The sequence below is a fragment of the Ochlerotatus camptorhynchus genome, unplaced genomic scaffold, assembly GCF_037179485.1.
Source record: "Ochlerotatus camptorhynchus isolate MF236.1 unplaced genomic scaffold, CSIRO-AGI_Acam_v1.1 ptg000180l, whole genome shotgun sequence".
Lineage (NCBI taxonomy): Eukaryota > Metazoa > Arthropoda > Insecta > Diptera > Culicidae > Ochlerotatus > Ochlerotatus camptorhynchus.
Genome location: NW_027040670.1, coordinates 1,769,859 through 1,778,295, shown reverse-complemented (window position 1 = coordinate 1,778,295; position 8,437 = coordinate 1,769,859). Strand labels below are relative to the sequence as shown.

Genomic DNA, 8,437 nt, shown 5'->3' with positions numbered 1-8,437 from the left:
ACGCACAATTGACTTGTTAACTCTGAAATCATGGATTTATTTGAAGTTTTCTGCTCGATAGGCCCAAAATGGGCGATTAGGCCGAAGTAGTTCTCTACCCTATACACGCAAAATACTCGCCTGTAAAATATCTCGAGTATCTGATCAGATAGATTTCGCTAGTGGACAGTAGTTCAAAATTTTCTCACTACTTAGCGCTAGAATACACGTGAAATTCTCGCATGTGGTTTGTTTCGAGATCCTGACCAGAAAGAAAGTTACTGTATTCGACAAAGTTGTTCAGGAGGTCAAAGAATTTTTGACTGGTAAACAGTAGTTAAGAATTTTCTCACCACGTGGCATAGATTTACACTTCTCGCATATGCTTTATCTCGAGATCCTAATCAGATAGAAAGTTACTGTCTACAACAAAGTTATTGAGGAAGTCAAAGTCTTTTGGCTGGTGAACAATAGTTTAGAATTTTCTCATAAACTCTAGGCTTTAAACTCCTGAACAACTTTGTTCAAGGCTGTAACTTTCTATCTGGTCAAGAACGTGAGATATTTTATATGCGAGAATTTCACATGTATACTAGCATCATGAAGTGAGAAAATTCTGAACAACTGTCCACCAGCCAAAAGACCTTGACTTCCTGAACAACTTTCTATCTGATCAGGAACTCGAGATATAGCATATGCAAGAAGTGTACATGTATACTAACGCCACGTGGTGAGAAAATTATTAACTACTGTTTACCAGCCAAAAAGTCTTGACCCCCTTAACAACTTAGCCGAAGACAGCAACTTTCTAGCTGATCAAGATCTCGAGCTATTGAATATGGGAGAAAGGCACGTATATACTAGCATCGCATAGTGAGAAAATTCTAAACTATTGTCACCCAACAAAAAGATCTGGACTTCCTGAAAAACTTTGCCGAAAACATTTACTTTCTATCTGGTCAGAATCTAGAGATATTTTATATGCAAGAGTTTCACATCTATAATAGCGCCGCAAAGTGAGAAAACTCTGAACTACTGAAAGAAACTGTTCACCTGTATACTAGCGTCGCGTAGTGAGCAATTTCTGAACTATCAAGCACCAAGCAATAGGCTTTGATCTCCTGAAAAACAGTAACTTTTTATCTGATCAGAATCTTGAGATATATCACATGCGAGAATTTCACATGTATACTAGCGCTACGTAGTGAGAAAATTCTGAACTACTGTCCGCCAGCGACAAGGCTATGATCTCCTGAACAACTTTGTCAGAGACAGTAACTTTCTATCTTGTCAGAATCTTGATATATTCCATATTGTAATCAATTGTATAAATCAATCCCACGTAGTATGGTCACAGTTTTCGCGGTTTCCATTTACATTTTCCCTATTATCCGCATTTTTTAGGTGTTTACTGTAATCAAAGTTTAGCTTGTTAAGATCAAAACAAGTTTTTTGAGGAATACTCGTTGGTTTCAGATCGATTGGTAACTCAGCAACAAAATGGCAATGGAAAACTCATGTGTGTTGTACAAAGTACAACAGCGCGAGTGACGGAGGGTTAAAGGCCCTTTGGTACATTTTTTTTACGGATCTTCAAAATTTTTGTTCGGTTGCCATTAGCCCCCCTGAAACGTGACGTAATTAGTGAATGGACCATCATGGGATTCAGTTTTTGTATGTTGTTGTGGCACATAATATGTTTGATTCCTTTCAAGTCAAAGTTAATCCAAAACCCCTTAACGCCGGATTTTGTAACAAAGGCACACAAACACTTAAATATAGTCGTTTCCCGATCTTGTGAGACTGAGTCGAACGATGTATGTTACTCGTCCTCGGATCAAAAGTCGGTTCTCCAAGCGTTTTATGAAAAATAATTTGCAAGATAGGTAAAAAAAATATGACTCCGGATAATCGAGCCATTTTCTCCGGATAATCGAGTCCGGCCTGTATTTCGTTCGATACTAGGGTTTCTATACTCTTCATACTATATTTATTTTCAATTTACCTGTCGTCTGATCCCTACAGGAGAACTGGAAGAGTGGGCAGTGTCAAAATCTGCGGTTCCGAATGACGAAAGTCGTTTGTGATCGGGAAAGATATTGATCACGAGAACAAATCATTCCACGTTATTTTTTCATCCAAGCGTTTGCTATCGCTCCTCGCAAAATTCAACATTGTGGCAGCCGATTGCATCTTCAAAGTCACTTTAGAAGGCTATCCTTTGCTTTTTGTCGTTGTCATAGACAATATGCGGCATGCACGATTCTATGACACTACCCAGAATGTCACTACCCCGAACGCCACAAACCCGAATGTCCTACTACCCCAAATGGCCATTACCCCGAGTACCCTACTACCCCGAATGGCTATAACCCCGAAATTAATACAAATGGAAGAACAGCATTTGATCAAAAGATGGGTAAATTTTTTAGAAGAAAATTTTCTTTTGTAGTTTGAACTGAATGCAAATGATAAAAATAACAATTTAAAAATTGATTCATGTAACTCAGTGATGCAAAAGTTCACTATGATTCGCGAGCTTTTTCCTAGGTGAAATCTCTATTGAAAGTATGCCAGTTGGACAGGAATGTCAGTATGCTAGCCCCCATTAGCCATTAGTTGGAGTTTTGGACGTGACGACTATACACAAGAATTGATCAAGAATCCGTGCAGTTGTTTATTCCACTCATATTTTATATCTTACATTCTAGTACTTCAGCTACACTTCAAGAGAATGCTTACGCCTAGCTTGTCGTACGATTCTCTTTTTCTCTCTACACATGTTCTGTCATACATTCTTACGTGAGCATGAGTGACCGTCGTAGCTTACGTTCTTATGACCTAGTTGTGGGCTTCTGGTGTGGTGGAATGAGGAAATAAGTAAGTTTACTGGTAAGCACATTGTGTGCTTGGAAGTAGGTTTTGGAAACGATGACCAAACATTGTTGTTTAAAGTTAAGCAGAAAGGAATGTAGGAAATGGAAGTTTAAAGGTACCCACATCAGTAAGGCTTGAGCGCCAGTTTAGCTATTTATCAAATGTTGTAGTGAATGTGTGTAGTATTATTTATGTTATTTTTGAATCTGGAAGAGATTTAGTATAACCAAATGTATTTTATACCAAATGAAAATGCTATAACATTCCCCAGAAAACCATCCGTCAGAATGAACCATTCTCCAGAAAAGTATGCCATGTATTATTGACTATTTTTGTTTATTATAGTCACTCCAAGAATCTTCTTTCGCGTATATAAAAAGAAGAGAAAAACTTCTTAATGGGTCAAGGGGTTTTCCCTTCTTTGAAAATATAAGAAAAGGAAATAATGTTTTTTTTTTGGATATAGGGGAATTTACGTATTCTCGGCAACCTAAGCAGCGACTTTCTTTCTATAGCCTTTTTCTCTAAGGAACGCACACATATGCAGTATTGGTTTGTTTACAATCTATTGCTGCCAGCTGCTCTAACAATTTCAGTCGAAAGAATTGTCAAAAACTGTTTTGAAACGCTTTTACAAAGCTCCAATCTTCTCTAGTGAGAGCGAGTATTGTCGGCAACCAGTTTTTCTTCGGCAACCGTTCCAATTGAACTGCATGTAAATCTGCTGTTCTATTATTGGCAACTCGAAATTAGGTACAATTTGTAGTGCGTGTGTTTCATTTCAAGAAAACCTTGCTAGATTGCTTTTTCTCAGTGGTAAAAATATAGTCAAATTGAAGCTAAAAGCATAAAGAATCGTTTGCATGCATTCAGCGAAGTGTTTTCGTAAGAAAATCCAGTGAAAATAGTGTTTCAATTTGGGTTGCCGAAAATAGTCTGGCATGCCGAAGCCGTCATTTCCCCTACGATAAAGAAGAAAATATTCCCTTTTATGAATATATATAAAAGAGAACATCATTATTCAATAAATATATAATAAAGAAGGGAATATTCCTTTCTTTGAAAATATAACAAAATAAAATAATTAATTCTCTGGATATACGATAAAGTAGGGAATATTGAATATATAAAAGAGAACATCAGTAATTCTATGGATAAACGATAAAGAAGTGAATATATCTTTCTTTGAATATATAAAGGAGAAAATAAGTAATTCTTTGGATGTATGATAAAGAAGGGAATATTCCCTTAGTCAATACATGGCAAACTTTTTTGGGGAATTGTTCATTCTGGGGATGATCTTCTGTAAAATGTGTTCGTAGTGACTTATTCCGATATCAACATCAAACCAGTTTGACGTTGAAAAAAAAAAACAAAGTCGAACACTTTGACTTTTTGACGAGAATCGCCCTGTTGTTAATTAATGCATAGGTTTAACTTTTTGTTCATTTACAATATAGTACCAGTGTTTAACCAACAAAAGACAATTATTAAAATAAACAGCTTTTGGAAATAAATTCGGGGTAATGGCCATTCGGGGTAATGGTCATTCGGGGTAGAGTACTATTCGGGGTAACGGCGTTCGGGGTTGTGTACCGTTCAGGGTAACGGTATTCGGGGTTGTGGCGTTCGGGTTAGTGACATTCGGGGTAGTGTCATAGAATCGGCATGCACACCCAGTAGCATTCGAAATCATAGCTAAGCAAGAGCAAACTGATTATCAGTTCGCTTTTCGAGCGATTACTGGCGCATGCTCAAGATTGGGCATGAAAGTTGTAGTCGAGACATGAGTGATGAAGAGGTTGCAATGAAAAATGGGACGCGTATCGTATTCGAAGACCCAATTATTAATTGCTACTTCCACTTCATGCAAAATGTTATAAAACATTTGAAAAAGTACTATGAGATTCCGGATGAAGTGCATGCTAAGATAAAACGCGACATTGGCTTGCTTCTAGTTTCTGCCACAATAAAACATTTCACCACTGGGATAAAGCTGGTTCTGCAAAAATATGAACGGTTCCCCAACTTCATCAACTTTGTAGCATGATCACTGTTATGTAAATATAATTTAACTAACTTAAGGATTACCACTTATTTATTTGAATTTATATTCTGTTTTTCCATCTATTTTTGAATTCCATTTCCATCCATTTAAATTAAATTGAAATCACCACTACAAATGAAACGAATTGTAAATCCGCATTAAAACAAAACGCTTGCATACAAGCTGCCTTCCAAAATTCATTTGATCCGCCACTGGAAACGTTCACTGGTTTGCGAGACTCGTCGTCAAGTCCGAGGTTCGAATCCGAACAGTCTCTCTCGTAAAAAAAATCAATCGAACCAGAAATAGATTGAAGCGATACAATTCAATCAAACGGTACGAGCGAGAAAGAGATAGAGTGTTCAATTGGCTCGAGATCGTGGTTGATGAGATTTGTCGTTTGAAAAGGTCGTTAATTACTTCGGCAATTGACGTAGATCCGGCCACGAAGACTATGATCACGATTTTATCTGAGGGTTTTTGGAACGTCCACTCGTCCATTTTGACCTGGACCGTGGAAGAGGCGAGAGTGCGTGAAATAGTTTTCTTGTGTCACGGTGTGTTTTAATTAGTAACTATAAAAAAAATGTGAGAAGTCTAGTGATCGAATTTAATATTACTTTTTGTTTCCTTCGTTTAGCCTAAAGTTTAGCAGAATTTTTTTTGTTGATGTTCTTGTACGCCAGGTTGGACTACCTGGGAAATCAGTCTCTCCACTCACGTGTCTCGATCGGCGGGGAACTTTGAATAAGTGAGTTCCTCCGGTGATGATACTGGTGAGTGTTGTTTTCGTGAGTAGGTAGAACGACCGTTAGCATCAACTATTCTCTCGTCGCGATTTTGGCGACCTCTTTGTGTGTAGAATCTCGATCCATCGTGCTGTTTGAGTCTTCTGTTTCGTTTTGAAATTAAATTTTTGGTTCTGATTGAACAAACCCGCCCTGAGGTCGGGTTTCTAGCCGGGCAAACAAGACTCGACGGACGGTCCTCCTTGGAGGTGGCGCTTAAGCCGTCCGTTTATCGAGCCAGAGAACGATCCAGAAGACGGAAAACCGTTAGCCGCATTTTGCGCGCTACAACTTTATGAACAAATACACTTACGACAACAACTTTAGCCGGTGGTACGAAACGGCCAAGCCAGCTGCACCAGCTACCAATAACGCTCTGGAAACGTGAAACAAATCGTTGAAGTACAATCACATGAACCGGCAGAAGGAACCGTTCTGTTCAGTCAAAGCCATAATTTAAAGATTATTTATGAGTACAGAGATCTGCTGAGTGACATTTCCCAGGAACGAAACTTCATCAGCATCACTAATGAGAGGAAAGCATTTGACTGGCTCAAAATGCGGAATGATTGAGAACCACTACCAGAAAGGAAAAAAGCAGACATCCATGCGTTCGAAAATCCAGAATACAGCACTTCCGATCAGTTTGTGGAAGATTTCGGGAGTTTACATCGAGTCGACGTAAGCAGCTATGAGCTATCATTTTCTAAAGAAGAACTTTTGTTGGCATGTCCTCGCAGTCGCATGTGAAACGCGGAAAACACTTCCTGGGTACAGAGGCGAACACTACTGCTATGGGTCGAAAGAAACCGGTAGGACGTCCGAAGACAGTCTCCAAGGCATAGATTATTGACTGACAGCTCACTCCATTGGCTATTTCTTCTATTTCAACTGGAACGCCCCGACACAACTTTACAGCAGCTCGTAAATGATAGAATATGTTTCAAAAGAGATCTCTGAAAGTCCGAGCGTTGGTGCACTTCTAATAAGAGCATCTTTTTGTTTGCACTAGCACTAGCACATTCAGAAATCTTTTCTCTGTATGTTTTTTTTTACCAATTTAACTTTTGTTACAGCTAACTACTTTCGGCACCATCTGAGGGACAAGCAGTGGACTGGAAGTATGCTACAGGACTGCTCGTCATTGTTGTTTTTTTTTATTCATTTCAATTAAAATTTATTAAAAATAGTAGCTGTGCGACGCCACAATGTACACTAATAATATTGTTTTTATTAGATCCACAGTAGGACAGGGGTTGCAGCTTACTCCAGGTGAGGGAACAAAAGTAAGAGGTTGTATCCAAGACACGACCGTAGATTTGACGTAGGATTACGAAAGGTAGTTATGATGTCACAGCAAAAGTATAGTAAATATTAAATTGATTTCTTAACTCGTTATCAGTGAAAAAATCAATAGGTTGAAATCCGGAAGCAATTTGAGAGTTCTGTTTGTGAGGTGCTCCGTCGATGTTCACGTAGTACAATCCGATCCAATCCTGGACGATACGTCTTGGATTCAAGCTCTTACTCTTTAGTTTACTCTATAATTAGTCATGTGTGGTCCTGAAAAGGACCGACGGGTTAGAAAGCTAGTTAAGAACAATACTGTGGAAATTTTTCCTCAATGTTTTTTGAAATGATAGCGGTGCGGAAATGTAGGGGAAATGGATGTCATGTCGGACTAAATTCCCCTAATTTGGGCCCATACATAAATTCAGCAATCGATTAAATTGTCAATGGTGACCAAAAATATTCATTAGTACCGTCCCAATGCCACGTACATCTAGATATAATTGATAAATAGCAGATTTTTAGCGATGAGCCCAATCTTAGATCCACAGGCCAACATTAGAGCTGTTTCTTCTATCAGGGAAAACACATCAATCATAGAACATGAGCCTACCGGACGGTACCTAAGTTTATACTTTTTGATGCAAATTTTTAAGGTTTTTTTTTTAATAATGCTCTTAAAAGGAGCGGCTTAGAATTTGCACCAAAAAGGCAGAATGATCGGTACCCTCTAGCATGCTCAGTGCTTAGTATCAATATTCGGCGACTGTGTTAGGGAAACCACGTTTCCCATCACGGAAACGCCTCGTTTTCTGATGACAAAATTACGCAATTACGTGTAGAATTTTTGTTTCATTCAATGGATAATAAAAAAAAAGCGAATATTGATTGGAGGAATTTCTTGCTCACATTTTCCAATCGTGATCAATCTTATAAATTCGAGATGTTTTTGATTTTTCTAGCGTCTCTGGTTAATTCCTTTGGTTTGTTTTTTCCGTCGATCTTGTTTTCCGTGCTGAGCACCAATGCTACCGACGTGCCAGGAAGGCAGCTCCCACACCTGGACCCTACCACCTATCGACCCATCAATTCATGAACCGGGGACCAACGGCTTTACTTCCCATCCGAAGGAAAGCGTGATCAGAGATGTTATGCCTCAGAACATCCCGGCGGCGCCGACTGGGATTGAACCCAGGCCTGCTGTTATGAGAGGTAATCACGCTTACCACTACACCACCGGCGCCGTTAAGGAGGGTCTCTGGTTAATTGACATGGTATTCGGTCATTGCGAGAATTTGTATGTACCACTTCAATACTGTTACGTGTTTGACGACAAACGTTTGGTTGCTGGGTACATTATCAAAGAGCTTTGGGGGTGATGTGTCTGGCAGAAAGGCTAGCGAACGGTCAATGAAAATGAATTCTAAAAAAACAATAATTTACGGTGGTCCTGAAA

At 38.9% G+C, this 8,437-nt stretch overlaps 1 pseudogene; it reads left to right on the top strand.

Moving 5' to 3' along the window:
- Window positions 1-2,046: 2,046 nt before the first annotated feature.
- LOC135701947 (uncharacterized) lies at window positions 2,047-6,548 on the top strand (annotated as a pseudogene).
- The last annotated feature ends 1,889 nt before the right edge of the window (window positions 6,549-8,437 follow it).